Genomic DNA, 18,564 nt, shown 5'->3' on the forward strand with positions numbered 1-18,564 from the left:
TAGTGAGGGTGTGAGAAAAGGGGACTCTAGTACACTGCTGGTGGGAATGCAGACTGGTGCAGCCTCTGTGAAAAACAATATGATATTACCTCAAAAAATTAAAAATTGAACTGCCATTTGATCCCAGTGGTCCCACTTCTAGGAATATACCTCAAGAAACCTGAAACACCAATGAGAAAGAATATTTATACCCCTATGTTCATAGCAGCACTATTTACAATAGCTAAAATCTGAAAACAGCCTAGGTGTTCATCAGTACATGAGTGGATAAAAAAAGCTGTGACACATATACACCGTGAAATTCTATGCAGCTATAAGAAAGAAAGGTCTCTTATCCTTTGAGATGACATGGAGGAACCTGAAGAGTATTATGCTAAGTGAAATAAGCCAAGCAGGGATAGATAAATATCACATGCTCTCACTTATTTGTGGATGAACAAAATAGACCCAGAGACATAGAAGTAGTGTACAGAGTGACAAACCTCAGAAGAGGGGGTTGGGGAGAGGGAAGACATAAACCACAGAACTTACATGCATGCATGCATAACCATTGGACATAGACAACAAAGCTGGGAGTGGGCAGGGAGGGATGGGGAGGAAGGTGTCAATGGGGAAAAAGGAGAAACATCTGTAACAAAAATTAATACAAATAATTTTTGAAAAAATAAAAGAGATTGTTCACATTTTATGTGTCCACTGTGTCTAGGATAATAAACTGGATAGCAACAGGAAAACAGAAGATAAAAGAATATGGTTCTTGTTCTCAGGAAATTTATAGTGAAGTTGGTTTATATGCCATACACATATGAAAAAAAGACGAGGAAAGTTATTTAGCTATTTATAAGTAGAAATTGTTTTTCCTGACACACCATCTATAACGTGAGACACTGTTGCACATATTACACAATATACAATACTTACTGTGTGAAGAGAACTCCCATAGGAAACACAGGACATCCCATTGAGGAATGTGTGTACAGTCTTCAATTTTTTTTAACTACCTGAATGAATGCTGATTCTGGAGCTTCAGAGACTGACCAACCCACTGTTTGCCCTTCCCTGGAGACAGAGAATCTCAGCACAGGCTACCTTATGGGATCTTTTCTGGAACAATGTCCATGAAAAAGAAAATGACCTTCCCATTTCTTAAGTAATGACACCCCAGGCATATTCAGATTGCCAAAATGCAAATCCTCAAAAATTAAGATTGCCATCAAGTAGACTTATTATTGTCTCTTAAAATATCCTACTCTAACACATTTTATTTAAACTTCATAATGTCATACAGGAATTTAAGAACAGCTCTAAGAGGTGTTGGAAAGTAGACCCCTTTCCACTAAAAAGAAGTGATGCCAACTCAGAGGTAAGGGCACTCTAAGTGGCCATGTTCTTCTCCACAACCTGGACTGAGCTCAATACAACTCTTCTGTTTACTGAGGAAACAGGCTTTTGCCTGAAGTATCTCATCCCTGGTATGACCTGCCAAAGCTGCCACCTAGCATTTCTCTCTTGGCTGTTTGTCTCAAATTAAATATTTAAAAAATGAATATTGCTTAGGTAAAGACCAGATGTATGAGAATTTAGGAAGAAACACTGTCCCAGAAAATCAGAAGTGTCAGGCATACAAAAAAAAATTTGTGAGAAAATTGAGATATTGAGGTAAAGATTTTGAAGCACCATCCTTAAGTGGAACAGGAAATTCACTGGGAGCCCAAGTAAGGAAAGAAGACTATGCCTCCAATATCTCCTGTCTGTGGTGTGTATGTGTATGTGTGGGAGAGGAGTGGTGGGAGAAAAAAGAAACAGAAAAAAAAAGAAAATTAAAGTAAGATATTAAAGGGAAGGTAAAAGGCTTAAAGAGGAGCAAAAGTAAAATTTATGTAAAAGATAAGAGAAACTAAGATTAGTAAGTTTAATGTAGACAATTAAAAAACTCAGACATCATACGCAGCAGAATTTTTACTGACACATCACCTAAGGCAATAGAAACAAAGGAGAAAATGAACACATGGGACTACATCAAACTCAAAAGCTTCTGCACAGAGAAAGATACAATCATCAAAACGGAAAGGCTACCCACTGTATGGGAGAGCATAATTGCCAATGATATATCAGATAAGGGGTTAATTTCCAATACGTATAGAGTGCTCATACAACTCCACAAAAGGAAGACAAAGAATCCAATTAAAAAATGGGCAGAGGAACTAAATAGACACCTCTCCAAACAGGACATACAAATGGCCAAAAGACATATGAAGAAATGTTCATCATCACTAATCATCAGAGATATGCAAATCAAAACAACAATGAGGTATCACCTCACACCTGTCAGAATGGCCGCCATCAACAAATCATCAAACAACAAGTGTTGGCGAGGGTGTGGAGAAAAGGGAACTCTAGTACACTGCTGGTGGGAATGCAGACTGGTGCAGCCACTATGGAAAACAATATGGTGTCACCTCAAAAAATTAAAAATTGATCTTCCATTTGACCCAGTGATCCCACTTCTAGGAATATACCCTAAGAAGCACAAAACACCAATAAGAAAGAATATATGTACCCCCATCTTTGTAGCAGCACTATTTACAATCGCTAAGATCTGGAAACAGCCCAAGTGCCCATCAGTAGACAAATAGATCAAAAAGCTGTGGTACATATACACAATGGAGTACTACGCAGCGGTAAGAAAGAAAGATCTCTTATCCTTTGAGACTACATGGAGGGACCTGGAAAGTATCATCCTAAGTGAAACAAGCCAAACAGAGAAAGACAAATTTCATATGATCTCACTGATTTGTGGAATATAATGAACATAACAGTTTGAGGAATGGGGTAATCCCAGAGACGCGGAAGCGGGGTACAGACTGACAATCCCCTAAGGAGTGGGGATGTGGGGGAGGGATGAACCACAGAACTTACACGCATGTATGCATGAACAGTGGACATGGACAACTGGGGAAGGGGCCTGGAGGGAAGGGGGAGGGGGGGAATCAGTGGGGGAAAAAGGAGAATCATCTGTAACAAAAATTAATCAATAAAAAAAAATTTTAAAAATAAAAATAAAAATAAAAAACTCAATAATATTAAAAGTAAAATTTTGACAATTGAAACATGATTTAGTTATGAATTTTATATAGCATTAAAGTAATTTTTCTCCAAATTTGTTAAAAACAAAATTTTAAAGAGAAAAAATAAAAAGTAAGAATAAAGACTAAAAATGGACATATGAGTCAAAGTAAATAAATAAATACAAAATTGTTATTATCTAGCTAGGCAATAGAAAGTGGTAAAACTCTGCTAATTTCAAATAAATGAGATAGAATAAAGTTGTAGAAGCACCAAGACAAGATATTGTGGGGATGAAGAAGGGAACAAAACAGATTATTTGTGTGGTTTCGTTTTGCTATATTGGTATTCTGTGATGGCTGTGTTTTTTTAATAGAGTATATCAACCTATGAATCAAGAGTCTTGGCATAAGGCAATTTGACAGCTAGGTTTAGGGTTCATAACAACAGCTATTTGGTTCAGGGGAAAGAAACGCTCCCAACTTTTCAGTAAAATCAAAACTATTTGTCTCTCCAGGTGGATTGTATTGAATAACTTTTTTATTTCCATTTTCAATACTTAAATACACACAGGCATGCACAATTTCTTCATGTGGATTAGATAAATATTTTTTTTTCCAAATTAAAGTAGTTTTTTATTTGAAAAATAATTAATATAGTAGAAAAAAGGAAAGCCTTAAAATAAATCAAGATCATATACATTCTGTTAAATAGGGCTACTTGAGGTTATGTGCGAAATATGAGGGCTGAAGAGTCCCACACCTAACTGTGGAGATAAGATGTTCTCCTCTAAGATACATTTTGCCATGTTGTGTAATTTTTGGAGCCTGTGGACCAAATTTTGGGTGAGGGATTGATGCCATCAAGGTGCTTCCAAAGCTCATATGACTGGACAAAATATTCAACCTGTCTTCATTAGCTTTTTCAGCCTTAAGTGGTTGATCGTGGGATCACTGGGCCACTGAAGTCAGTGAGTGAATTGCAGGGTGCAAAGGAAGAAGTCTGACAGGGGCTGGGTGGGGGAGGTGGGTATTGAAGGAGAAATATCAGAGGAGTCAAGGGAGCCAGGAGGGAAGTCTGAGGTAATGAAAGGAGAAAAGAGGAGCAAAGGTGATAGGAAGGGAGAGATCTTAGAGCAGTGGTTCTTAACCTTCATGATGCTGTGACCCTTTAATACAGGTCCTCATGTTGTGGTGACCCCCAACCATAAAATTATTTTTGTTACTACTTCATAACTGTAATTTTGCTACTGTTATGAATCGCCATCAGAAATATGTGTTTTCTGATGATCTTAAGAGACTCCTGCGAAAGGGTCGTTTGACCTCCAAAGGGGTTGCGACTCACAGGTTGAGAACTGCTGCCTTAGAGGAACCAGGTTGGGAAGATTCCAAGTTTGCCAAAGAGCCTGTTGACAATGTAAATTGCCTTTGGTAAAATTTTGCCATTTCTGAAGATATTAAATGGAATCAGTGCTTTCATGGTGAAGCATGTAGTTAGCAGGAAAGAAGAGGATGGAGTGTTGGATAAAATTAAAATCACTAAAGCATTACCAATGTTAAGCCATTTCTGGAAAGAGAGGGACCCTCCTTCCATAATCCTCAAAATTGGAGAGCCAATAAAATTCTTCCCATGGAATTCACAAGTTGAGGAGCTAAGGAAGAACAATAGAGGACTCACAGGGAGGCAAATAGAAACCTCTCATAGAAAGACTCAGAAAGAACTTCTTAGCATACTACAAGGGACAGATAAGCACTGGATTAGATGAGGAGTTTGGGCTCACCACCATGAATCTTAATCTCCTCAGCCAGGAAGGACACAGGGGTCTAGAATCTGATATGAAACCTGAGGTGAAGACAGTGGGTCCGAGTCACACAAAGCAGATTCAGTAAAGAAGGACTTCATTAGAAAGGATTATAATAAGGGTTGGAAAGAATGATCACAATAGGGAGAAGCTCTGACCCTGAGACCTAAACAAAATGGATTTTTTTTTTTTTAATAGCAAGAAATGATTGGGTTTGGAAAAGTAGGATGAAAGGGAGAGATGTGGTCAGACAGCAAGTTAGAAATGGTTTTCCTCAAGGTCCACCTGTTCACAGGAAGGGCTGGTGCAGAGAAGCTATATGCTGGGTTCCAGGAGTGGCAACCAATGTTCAGGTTACTGAAGAGAGAAAAGAACCTTAACCAGGTTAATTAACAAGCATTTTGTTCTGATTGATCAGTGGGGACATGCAGTTCAACTAGTCATTTATGAGGCAAAGATGAGAATTTGGGAGGGTCACTGTGTGGCCTTGACCTAGGTAAATAAGGGGCATCCCTGAGTCCTAAGTCATACGGGAAAGATGCTTCTTTGCAGTAAACTGGTTCCAGGAACACAAAAGATGGGACAATTTTTTAATCTCCACTAATTTTCAGTATCACACGGTTCAGATAAAGTTCAATGCTATCAAAATATAAAGGTTGGCTGCTTGTACCTCTTTATGGTGGCAATAAATTCTTTATAGGATGAGAGTGAGCTGTGGACCCTTTTCTGGAATATGAGCCCTAAAATCTTGCAGTGCTGGTAGCTTTATGTACAACTCCTAAGTGTTTCAAAAATAATTTTTGCTTTCATTTCTCCTAGATTTGAAACCATGTTCTAAAGCAGCGGTTCTCAACCTGTGGGTCAAACAACCCTTTTACAGGGGTCACCTAAGACCATCAGAAAACACATATTTCTGATGGTGATTCATAACAGTGGTAAAATTACACTTATGAAGTAGCAATAAAAATAATTTTATGGTTGGGGGTCACCACAACATGAGGAACTGTATTAAAGGGTTGCAGCATTAGGAAGGTTGAGAACCATTTTAAATTACAAATTTAATTTTAAAGTCATGACGGCTATAGAAAAATTGCCATGTAGGAGGCTAAAGAATAGAGTAGAGTGATTATAAACATAATGCTGAATAAAAATGTTTTAAAACACAGAATTTAATATATAATCCAATAGCATTTTTTCTTAATCCTCACCTGAGGATATTTTTTCTATTTATCTTCAGATAAAGTGAGAGAGAGGGGCAGAGAGAAAGAGAGAGGGAGAGAGAGAAGTATCCATGTGAAAGAGACACATCAACTAGTTCCCTCCCACACGACCCTGACCAAGGCTGGGATGAACTGTAACTGAGGTATATGCCCTTGATAGGAATCAAACCTGCGACTCTTTGGTCCATGGGCTGACTTTCTAACCACTGAGCCAAATTGACCAAGGCTTTAAAAGAATTTTTATAAGTTAAAAATACCTGCACATACACAAAAGAATACATTTGATAAGCAGATATGAACAGAAAGACATTAGAATAGATTCCTACTTTGGGAAAGGGTAAAATAAAAGAATAATGGGGTTAAAATGGAAAAATAAATGTAAGTAATTAATCAAATGAATAGAGGAACTTTTATTATCCTGAATTTGAGTGATAAAAGAATAAAACATTTGAGTGGAAAACAAGAAATTGAACAGTCCCTTTCTCCCAAATTCAGGTCATGTGATCTGAGGGATGTATGAGTAAGGAGGAAGAAATAGTTTTATGATGCTTAAATTCTTAATTTGAATTATGTTGTTTTTAAATTTCTCTTTAAATAAAACTTATTTTATAACAAGTTCAATAATATATCCAAATCAATTCAATCTACAAAGGCAAGGAAACAAAAAGCAATATATTCAGCACTTAGAGCCTGGTTCATGCTCATCTTAGTTTTATTTCTATACTAGATTTGTTTCTTGACAAAAGAATGCCCTTCCATGACATTAATTGCTATAAGAGAATGTGAAATTATCTTCCTATACAAAAATTAATAAATTAATCTTGATTTTAAATATTCCTATAGGATTTTGGCCAATCAGTTCTATATTCACTTTCTTTTTTTAATTTAATTATTTAATTCATTTTTGTTACACAAGTTTCTCCTTTTTTCCTCACTGATACCCCCACTCTCCACCCTCCCCACCCTGTCTCCAGCTTTATTGTTCATGTCCATTGTTCATGCAAACATGCATATAAGTTCTGTGGTTTATCTCCCCCCACCCCCCATTCTGGGGATTGTCAGTATGTACTCCACTTCCACGTCTCTGGGACTACCCCGTTCCTCAGACTGTTATGTTCATTATATTCCACAAATAAGTGAGATCATGTGATATTTGTCTATCTCTGCTTGGCTTGTTGCGCTACGGAAAATACTGTCCAGGTCCCTCCCTGTCATCTCAAAGGATAAGAGACCTTTCTTTCTTATAGCTGCATAGTACTCCATTGTGTATATGTACCACTGCTTTTTTATCTATTCATCTACTAATGGACATTTGGGCTGTTTCAATATCTTAGCTATTGTAAATAGTGCTGCTATGTACATGGGGGTACATATAGCTTTTCTGATTGGTGTTTCAGGCTTCTTAGGGTATATTCCTAAAAGTGGGATCACTGGGTCAAATGGCAGTTCAATTTTTAATTTTTTGAGGTAACACCGTATTGTTTTTCATAGTGGCTGCACCAGTCTGCATTCCCACCAGCAGTGTACTAGAGTCCTCTTTTCTCCACAACTTCGCCAACACTTGTTGGATGATTTGTTGATGGCGGAGATTCTGACAGGTGTGAGATGATACCTCATTGTTGTTTTAATCTGCATCTCTCTAATGATTAGTGATGTTGAGCATTTCTTCATATGTCCCTTAGCCATTTGTATGTCCTGTTTGAAGAGGTGTCTATTTAGTTCCTCTGCCCATTTTTTAATGGGGTTCTTTGTCTTCCTTTTGTTGGTTTATATGAGCACTCTCTATATATTGGAAATTAACCCCATATCTGATGTATCATTGGTAATTATGCTCTCCCATACAGTGGATTGCCTTTCCATTTTGATGATTGTTTCTTTTGCTGTGCAGAATTTTTGAGTTTGATGTATTCCCATGTGTTCATTTTCTCCTTTGTTTCTGTTGCCTTAGGTGATATACCAGTGAAAATTCTGCTGCGTATGATGTCTGAAATTTTGTTGCCTACATTTTCTTCTAGGATTTTTATGGATTCATGAGTAACATTTAAGTCTTTTGTGCATTTTGAGTTTATTCTTGTGCATAGTGCATGTTTATGGTCTAGTTTCTTTCTTTCTTTCTTTCTTTTTTGCATGTAGCTGTCCAATTTTTTCAACACCATTTATTAAAGGGGCTGTCTTTACTCCACTGTATGCTCTTGCCACCTTTGTCAAATATTAATTGAGCATATTGTCTTTGGTCCATTTCTGGGTTCTCTATTCTGTTCCACTGGTTTTTGTGCCTGTACTTGTGCCAGTACCAGGTTGTTTTGGTTACCGTCGCTTTGTAGTATAACCTGAAATCTGGTAATGTGATCCTTCCAACTTTGTTCTTCTTTTTTCAATATTTCTGTGGCTATTTGGGGTCCTTTATGATTCCATATGAACTTTTGAAGTATTTGTTCTAGTTCTGTGAAATATATCATTGGTATTTTGATGGAGATTACATTGAATCTATAGATTGCTTTGGGTAGTATGGACATTTTAATGATGTTAATTCTTCCAATCCACGAACAAGGTATGTGTTTCCACTTTTTAATGTCTCCCTCTAATTCTTATTTTAATACTTGGTAGTTTTCTGTGAATAGGTCCTTTATTTCTTTGGTTAAGTTTATTCCTAGGTATCATAATTCTTTTGCTATGATGGTAAATGGGATTGCTTTTTCAGTTTCTTTTTCTGTGAGTTCATCATTGGTGTATAAGAATGCCATCGATTTTTCAACATTAATTTTGTATACTACTACTTTGCCAAATTCATTTATTAAGTCTGGTAAATTTTTCATGGAGTCTTTGTGGTTTTCTACGTATAGTATGTCATCTGTGAATAATGACAGTTTCCATTCCTCCTTTTCAATTTGAATCTCTTTTATTTTTTCTTCCTGTCTGATTGCTGTGGCTAAGGCTTCCAGTACTATGTTAAATAAGAGTGGCAAAAGTGGGCATCCTTGTCCTGTTCCTGTTCTTAAGGAAAATGCTTTTACTTTTTGCCCATTGTGTGTGAGGTTGGCTGTAGGTGTTTCATATATGGCCTTTATTATTTCAAAATATGATCCCTCTATTCCAAGATTGCTGAGTGTTTTTATCAGAAATGTATGCTGGATTTTGTCAAATGCTTTTTCAGCATCTATTGATATGATCATGTGACTTTTACCTTTCATTTTGTTTATGTGTTGTATCACATTTATTGATTTGTGAATATTGTACTTGCCTTGTACCCCTGGGATGAATTCCACTTGGTCATGCTGAATAATTTTTTTGATGTATTGCTGGATCCGATTTGCTAGTATTTTGTTCAAGATTTTGGTATCTATGTTCATCAGGGTTATTGGCCTGCAGTTTTCTTTTTTTGTAATGTCTTATTCTGGTTTTGGAATTAGAATTATGCTGGCCTCATAAAACAAGTTTGGAAGCCTTCCTTCTTCTGGAATGTTTTGAAATAGTTTGAGAATGGGTATTTTAGTTCTTCTTTGAATGTTTAGTAAAATTCCCCCATGAAGCCATCCAGGCCTAGGTATTTTTTGCTGGAAGAGTCTTGATTACATCTTCAATTTCTTTTGTTGTTATTGGTCTGTTCAAGTTTTCCATCTCTTCCCGGTTCAGCTTTGGGAGACTATGTGTTTCTAGAAATTTGTTCTTTTTGCTTAGATTGTCGAATTTGTTGCTGTATAATTGTTCATAACATTTGTTAACAATCCTTTGTATATCTGTGGTGTCAGTTATTATTTTTTCCCTTTCATTTCTGATTTTGTGTTTTTGTGTTCTCTCTCTTTGTTTCTAGGTGAGTCTCGCTAAGGGTCCATCAATCTTGTTTATCTTTTCAAAGAACCAACTTTCGTTGATCATTTGAATTGTGGTGTTTTTTTTTTTTTTTTGGTCTCCATGTCATCTATTTCTTCTCTGATCTTTACTATTTCCTTCCTTCTACTTGCTCTGGGGTTTTATTTTTGTTTGCTTCCTAGTTCTTTAAATTGTAAGATTAGATAGTCTATTAGAAATTTTTCTTGTTTCTTGAGGTAGGCCTGCAGTGCTATGAACTTCGTCTCAGAACTGCTTTCACAGCATCCCATTGATTTTGCGTTGCTGTGTGTTTATTTTCATTGAATTCCAGGAACTTTTTAATTTCCTTCTTGATCTCCATGGTTACCCATTCACCGTTCAATAACATGCTATTTAGCCTCCATGTTTTCAAATGTCCTTGCATGTTCTTGTTGCAATTGATTTCTAGTTTCATGCCGTTATGATCTGAGAAGATGCTTGATATGATTTCAACCTTCTTGAACTTGTAGGGATTTAGTTTGTGTCCTATCACATGGTCTATCTTTGAGAATGTCCCATGTGCACTTAAGAAGAATGTGAATTCTGCAGTTTTGAGGTGTAATTCTCTGAAGATATCTATGAAATCCATTTAATCTAGCACTTCATTTAGAGTCTGTGTTTCCTTGTTAATTTTTTGTGTGAAAAATCTATCCAGTGATGTGAGCAGGGTGTTGAAGTCCCCTGCTGTGATTGTATCGGTGTTGATTTCTCCTTTAAAGTCTTCCAAACGATTTTTAATATATGTTGGTGCTCCTTTATTTGGTGCATATATGTTTACCTTGGTAATATCTATATCTTTCTGTTGAATAGATCCTTTCAATATTATGTAATGGCCTTCTTTGTCTCTAGTTAGTCTTCATTTTGAAATCTACTTTATGAGATATGAGTATTGCTACCCCAGCTTTGTTTTGTTCTGTTTTGTTTTTTCTTTTTGTTTGCTTGAAAGAGTTTTTTCATCTCTTCACTTTCAACCTATGTGAGTCTTTTGTTGTGAGGTGGGTCTCCTGTAAACAACAAATATGTGAGTCATGCTTTTTAATCTAGTCAGCTACTCTGTGTCTTTTTATTGGAGCATCAAACCATTCATGTTTAAAGTGATAATTGATGTGTACTTATTTATTACCATTTTTGTTTAGTGTGGTTCTATTTTTCTTCCTATTTCTTCTACTAATTACAGCAGTTCTTCCAGCATATCTTGTAGTGCTGGTTTGGTATTAATATATTCCCTTAGCCCTTTTTTGTCTGGAAAGCTCTTTATTTGACCTTCTATTTTTCATAATAGCCTTGCTGGATAGAGTAGTCTTAGATTCAGATCCTTGTTATTCATGACCTTGATTCCTTCATGACACTCTCTTCTGGCCTGTAGAATTTCTGTTGAGAAGTCAACTGAGAGCTGTATGGGGTTTTCTTTGTAGGTAACCTGTTGCTTATCTCTTGCTGCCTTTAGAATTCTCTCTTTGTCTTTAATTTTTGGCATTTGAATGACTATGTGTCTTGGTGTGGGCCTGTTTGGGTTCTTCTTACTTGGGGCTCTCTGTGCTTCTTGAACTTGATTGCCTTCTTCCTTCACCAAATTAGGAAAGTTTTCTGTCACTATCTCTTCAAATATATTCTCCAATCCTTGCCCATTTTCTTTCTCTTTGGGGACTTCTATGATGCAAATGATACTACATTTCTAGTTGTCCCACAGTTCTCTTAAGCTATCTTCCTGTTTTTTAATTGTTTTTGGTTTTTTTTTTCATTTTGGTTTTCTAATTGGTTGATTTTGTCTACCCTGTCTTCTAATTCACTGATCTGGTCCTCATCTACCTCTACTCTGCTGGTTAGTCCTTCCAATGTGTTCTTTATTTCTGCTATGACATTCTTCATTTCCACTTGGTTGGTTTTCAATGTTTCTATATTTTTATTCATTGTGCTTATGTCCTTACTCATGCTGTTGAGCTTCCTCAAGATCATGACTCTGAACTCTACCTCTGATAATTTGCTTAGCTGCATTTCACTGATCTCACCTTTGATAGAGTTCTCTTGTTCTTTCATTTGGGATTTGTTTCTTTGTTTCACCATTTTGGCTATCTCAGTGGGTTTTGGAGCCTGCCAAATTTTCCTTGTGGGTGTTGGTGTTTTTCTGTTTGTGGCTTTCTCTACTGGGTTTAAATGAATCTGGGTAACCCCACGTTAAACACCACTGTCAAGTCTTACTCTCCTAGGTAGATTTGCAAACCCAGGAAAGGTTCAGTTATCCTCTAGCTTTTTCCTGAAGGTTAGTAGTCTCAGTTACTCAGTGCCTTGAAATGTAACCCTTGTGTTCTGCATAAGAGGATTTCCAGAGGGTGTGATAGATGCTGGTTGTTAATGAAACTCACTTTGAATTTTTTTGCCTCACCGGGGAAAGGCTCAATCTCCAAGGGGAGGTGGGCTGCTGCTTTTTCCCACAGCTCTGGAAAGGAGCACACTGGCCACCATCCTTTGTGGCCACAACTCAACAAAAACTCTGAGTGCCCTTTATATCCTGGTTGTCCTCAAAGAGTTTCAGCCCAGTCTGCCCTCCGTCTGCTGTAACCCCCAGTTGAGTGGCTGTGGCTGTTGTAGTAGTCTGTCATAGCTGTCTCTACTGTGAGCAGGCTTATTCTTTATTCCCCAAGGGTGCTGCTCATAGCTAAGCCCACTGTTGTTCCTGGGCTCCCAGCCTGCCACCCTCTCGTGCCTCTGCGGATCCTACATGTTTCCCTGGTTATATGGTCCTGTCCTGCTGCTTTTCTGTTGCTTTTTTCCAGGGCTTTTTCTTTGTTTTAGTTTTAATTTTTATTTTGTCCTGGGAGATAGTCTGTGTAGCTTCTATTCACTCCGCCTCCCTTTTCACATCCTCTATGCTTGTCTTGTGCACAGCTGCATTGCACAGGCCTCTCTGGTGCCCCAGCACCCTACAGGTACTGTGGGTAACTGAATCACACAGTTTTTTTGGGACCCAGCTCTATGCCTATATTATGGGCTGCTTGGTCGCACAGGCTTCTCTGATGCTTCATCACCCTGCAGGTCCTGCAGGTATTTGGATGGCACAGTCCCTGCTGGGTGGCACAGGCCTCTTTGGTGTTTTAGCACCCTTCAGGTCCCGTGGGTAACTAAATGGCACAGTCTCTGCTGGGTCGTACAGGCCTCTCTGTTGCCCCTGCACCCTGCATGTTTCGTGGGCGGACAGCTGGATTGCACAATTCTTTCTCGGGTTCTGACTTCCCACTGCTCTTGTGAGCTACTGGACCACACAGGCCTCTTTGGAGCCCCAGGTCCTGCTGCTGGCGACTGGGGAGTGCTACTGCCCTGTGGGGCTCAATTTCTGCTCAGCTTGTGCTGTAGTTTTTGGGTATGGGCCTCAGCTGCTGGTCTGTGCTTATGTTATCTGGGAATGGATGTCTGTTCCCCAGCCTCTGTTGCTGGGGTATATCTGGACTCTGATTGGGCTGCTACTCTGGGGGATGATGTTGGGCTCCTGGCTGTCCGTGGCTTCGCGACTGGCACCTTGTGAGCTCTACTACTGTGCACTGGTCTGTGTTGACACAGAGTGTCCACTGGTCCGATGGTGCCAGGTATGCTGGTGGGCTCAGGTTGCTGGGCCCTAGCAGCTCCCACTGCCTTCTCCCAGAGAAGGCCAGGGATCTTTCAAAATGGTGGGACCTCCCCATGTCACAGGGAAAAGTGCCCTGAAGATCTGCTTACTGCAGTAGCCAGCTGCTCCTGTCCATAGCACAGGAATCTTCTGCTCTGAGTCTGTGCACTGCATGGTTTTGGTCATCCATCCACCTTTATGTCTACTCACATGCTCTCACACACTAGCTCACTCTCACACACAGTCACCCTCCCTGAGGTCCTGTCCGCCGCCATCTTCCTGATTGTCTCTATCTTCATTTTCTATAAGTCTCCCTGCTACATAAATATGTGCATTGGACTACACTATTTTAACAGCAGAAAAACTTATGGAATTCTGCTTTTTGGAAGACACTGATATCATCTTGTTTAATTTTGTATTTCTTGAAGCATCTATCCCAGTGTGTTTCATGTTCTAACTACCTAAGCAAGATATTAAATTAAATATATTTTAATTACAACAAATAATATTTCAATTAAGTCTGGGAATATATTTCAGATGTAATAAGCATTTACTTGAAATATGAGTTTCTTAAGCAAGCTCTTTTTCCTGTTTAATTTGTTGAGGTCTCTATCTGTAGCTTACTAAAGTTTTAATGCTTTAAGAAGTTCTAGTTGTTCTTACACATTTTTGTGGAAGTTAAATTAACAAAGGGGTTCACCAAACTGAAATAGAATGATATATTTTAAAAAGGGAGATACTGCCCTGGCCAGTTTGGCTCAGCGGTTAGAGCGTCGGCCTGCGGTCCGGAGAGACCCGGGTTCGGTTCCCGCTAAGGGCACGTACTTCGGTTGCAGTTTGTCCCCGACCCGGGTTGGTCGTGCGGGTGGCAGCCACTCGATGTGTCCCTTCACGTCGATGTTTCTCTCTCTCTCTCTCTCCCTCCCACTCTATCTGTACAAAAAATGGAAAAATATCCTCGGGTGAGGAAAAAAATAAAAATAAAAAATAAAAAATAAAAAAAATAAAAAGGGAGATACTGGTTATAAATAAAGACTACTTTAGCTCTTAAACATAGTTATTGTTACTACTAAACTTAGGCCTTATGGCTTAAACAATAGAGGAAAATACTTGTTGATGAGTTTTCAAACTTTTATAGTTCTGTTTTCTTCAGTACATATCTTGGCAGAATCGTCTGGGTATAAAACTATTAGAATGACAAATCTTCATGCGGACATACATAAAATAGAACAAAATGATCAGAGAAAGAAGTTAAGAAAAAAAACGCAAGTTTTTCCAGTTCGCAGTTCAGGATTTGTCCTCGATAATTCTGACATCAAGATCAAGAATATTAATAAAACAGCTGTTTCGAAACAATGTACAAAATATTAAAAATGCAAAATTTGGAAGATATTTTAAATAGGCATTTGTTGATATATAATGATATACAATTTCCTCCCCCTTCTTTTTCTTTCTGACAGTTGCAGAAATGGTGTGTGTGTGTGGGGGCGGGGAGGCAAAATTTTACCCTAACCTAAGCCTAAAAGATTGTGTGGTTTATGACGTCACCAACCTTTGTAAGATTTAAGAGCACATTTTTAGCATCAACCCACCCCCAAATCCAATTATAAATGAGCAAAGGACTTGAATAAACATTTCTCCAAAGAAGACTTACAAATGACCAAAAGACATATGATAAGATGCTCAACATCCCTAATCACCAGAGAAATGCAAATTAAAATCACAATGTGACCTCACACCCGTCAGAATGGCTGTCATCAGTAAGTCAGAAAACAAGTTTTGCTGAGAATATACAGAAAAAGGAACACTTGTGAGCTGTTTTAATTTGGGGGGAGTACATAAGTGAATATTAATTTTTTTATACTTCATTCTTATTTTCTTATTCAACTTTTTCAATTACAGTTGACATTCATTATTATTTTGTATTAGTTTGAGATGTACAGTATACTGGTTAGATAATCATATACTTTAGAAAGTATTCTCCCTTATATTTAAACTACCCACCTGACACCATACACAATTATTAAAATATTGACTATAGTCCCTATGCTAAACTTTGGATCCCATGACTATTTTGTACTTCTATCAATTTGTACTTCTTAATCCCTTTACTTTTTTCACCCAGTCCTGCAACTCTCCTCCCTTTGCCAACCATTAGTCTGTTATCTGTATCTATGAGTCTGTTTCAACGTTATTTGTTTATTTTGTTCATTAAATTCAACATGTAAGTGAAACCATATGGCATTTTTCGTTCTCTGTCTGACTTATTTTACTTAGCATAATACCCTCTAGGTCTGTTTATGTTGTTGCAGATGGTAAAATTTTATTAATTTTTTCACGGCTGAACCATATTCTATTAAATATAAGCACCACTTCTTTATTCATCATCTTTTGATTGACACTTAGGTTGCTTCCATCTCTTGGCTATTGTAAATAATGGTACACTAAACACATGGATGCATATGTCTTTTTAAATTAGTGATTTGCATTTCTTCAGATAAATACTCAGAAGTAGAATTCCTGGGTCCTTTCTCTCTTCTTATAGCCTTTCTTTTAAAGTCTATTTTATCTGGTATAAGTATTGCTACCCCAGCTTTGACTTTTGTTTCCATTTTTGTGAAATGTCCTTTTCTATCCCTTTACTTTAAGTCTGCATGTGTTTTGTTTTGTTTTTTTCCGTTTATTTTTATTAATTAATTTTTGTTACAGATGTTTCTCCTTTTTCCCCCACTGATTCCCCCCACCCCCTCCCTTCCTGCCCTTTTCCCAGTTTGGTGACCATGTCCACTGTTCATGCATACATGCATATAAGTTCTGTGGTTTATCTCTCCGCGACCACGCCCTCTTCTGGGGATTGTCAGTCTGTACCCCGCTTCCACGTCTCTGGGACTACCCCATACCTGAGACGTTTATGTTCATTATATTCCACATATAAGTGAGATCATATGATACTTGTCTTTCTCTGTTTGGCTTGTTTCACTTAGAATAATACTTTCCAAGTCCCTCCAGGTAGTCTCAAAAGATAAAAGATCTTTCTTTCTTACAGCTGCATAGTACTCCATTGTGTATATGTACCACTGCTTTTTTATCCATTCATCTACTGATGGACACTTGGGCTGTTTCCAGATCTTAGCTATTGTAAATAGTGATGCTACAAACATGGGGGTACATATGTTCTTTCTGATTGGTGTTTCAGGCATCTTAGGATATATTCCTAAAAATGGGATCACTGGGTCAAATAGAAGTTCAATTTTTAATTTTTTGAGGTAACACCATATTGTTTTCCATAGTCTGCATTCCCACCAGCAGTGAACTAGAGTCCCCTTTTCTCCACACCCTCGACAACACTTGTTGTTTTATGATTTGTTGATGGCAGCCATTCTGACAGGTGTGAGGTGATGCCTCATTGTTGTTTTAATTTGCATCTCCCTGATGATTAGTGATGATGAACATTTCTTCATATGTTTCTTAGCCATTTGTATGTCCTGTTTGGAGAGGTGTCTATTTAGTTCCTCTGCCCATTTTTTAATTGGGTTCTTTGACTTCCTTCTGTGTAGTTGTATGAGCACTCTATATGTATTGGAAATTAACCCCTTATCTGATATATCATTGGCAATTATGCTCTCCCATACAGTGGGTAGCCTTTCCGTTTTGATGATTGTATCTTTCTCTGTGCAGAAGCTTTTGAGTTTGATGAAGTCCCATGTGTTCATTCTCTCCTTTGTTTCTATTGCCTTAGGTGATGTGTCAGTAAAAATTCTGCTGCGCATGATGTCTGAAATTTTGTTGCCTACAGTTTCTTCTAAGATTTTTATGTATTCATTAGTCACATTTAAGTCTTTTATCCACTTTCAGTTTATTTTTGTGTAGGGTATAAGTTGATAGTCTAGTTTCATTTTTCTGCATGTAGCTGTCCAATTTTCCCAGCACCATTTATTAAAGAGGCTGTCCTTATTCCGCTGCATGCTCTTGCCACCTTTGTCAAATATTATTTGAGCATATTGCTTGGGTCCATTTCTGGGTTCTCTGTTCTGTTCCACTGGTCTATACGCCTGTTCTTGTGCCAGTACCAGGCTGTTTTGATTGCACTGGCTTTGTAGTATAACCTGAAATCTGTTAATGTAATCCCTCCAACTTTGTTCTTCCTTTTCAAGATTGCTGTGGCTATTCGAGGTCTTTTTTGGTTCCATATGAACTTTTGAAGTACTTGCCATTGTTGTTTTGATGGGGATTGCATTGAATCTATAGATTGCTTTGGGTAATATGGACATTTTAATTATGTTAATTCCCCCCAATCCATGAACAGGGTATGTGCTTCTACTTTTTTATATCTTCCTCTATTTCTTTCTTCAATGACCTGTAATTTTCTGCAAATGGGTCCTTTACTTCTTTGGTTAAATTTATTCCTAGGTATCTTAAATTTTTGCCACAATGTTAAATGGGATTGTTTTCTTAGTTTTTATTTCTGTGAGTTCATCATTGGTGTATAAGAATGCCATCGATTTCTTGACGAGAATTTTGTATCCTGCTACTTTGCCAAATTCATTTATTAAGTCTAGTAAACCTTTGATGGAGTCTTTGGGATTTTCTACGTATAGGATCATGTCATCTGCAAATAAAGACAATTTCACTTCCTACTTTCCAATTTGGATCCCTTTTATTTTTTCTTTCTGTCTGATTGCTGAAGCTAAGACTTCCAGTACTATGTTAAATAAGAGTGATGAAAGTGGGCATCCCTGTCTTGTTCCTGTTCTTAAGGGAAATGCTTTTAGTTTTTGTCCATTGAGTATGATGTTGGCTGTAGGTCTTTCATATATGGCCTTTATTATGTAAAGATATGATCCCTGTATTCCCACATTGCTGAGAGTTTTTATCAGAAATGGATGATAGATTTTGTCAAAGGCTTTTTCGGCATCTATTGATATGATCATGTGGTTTTTATTCTTCATTTTATTCATGTGGTGTATCATGTTTATTGATTTGTGAATATTGTACCAGCCTTGAATCCCTGGGATGAATCCCACTTG

Source organism: Molossus molossus, unplaced genomic scaffold (genome assembly GCF_014108415.1).
Source record: "Molossus molossus isolate mMolMol1 unplaced genomic scaffold, mMolMol1.p scaffold_m16_p_6, whole genome shotgun sequence".
Classification (NCBI taxonomy): Eukaryota; Metazoa; Chordata; class Mammalia; order Chiroptera; family Molossidae; genus Molossus; species Molossus molossus.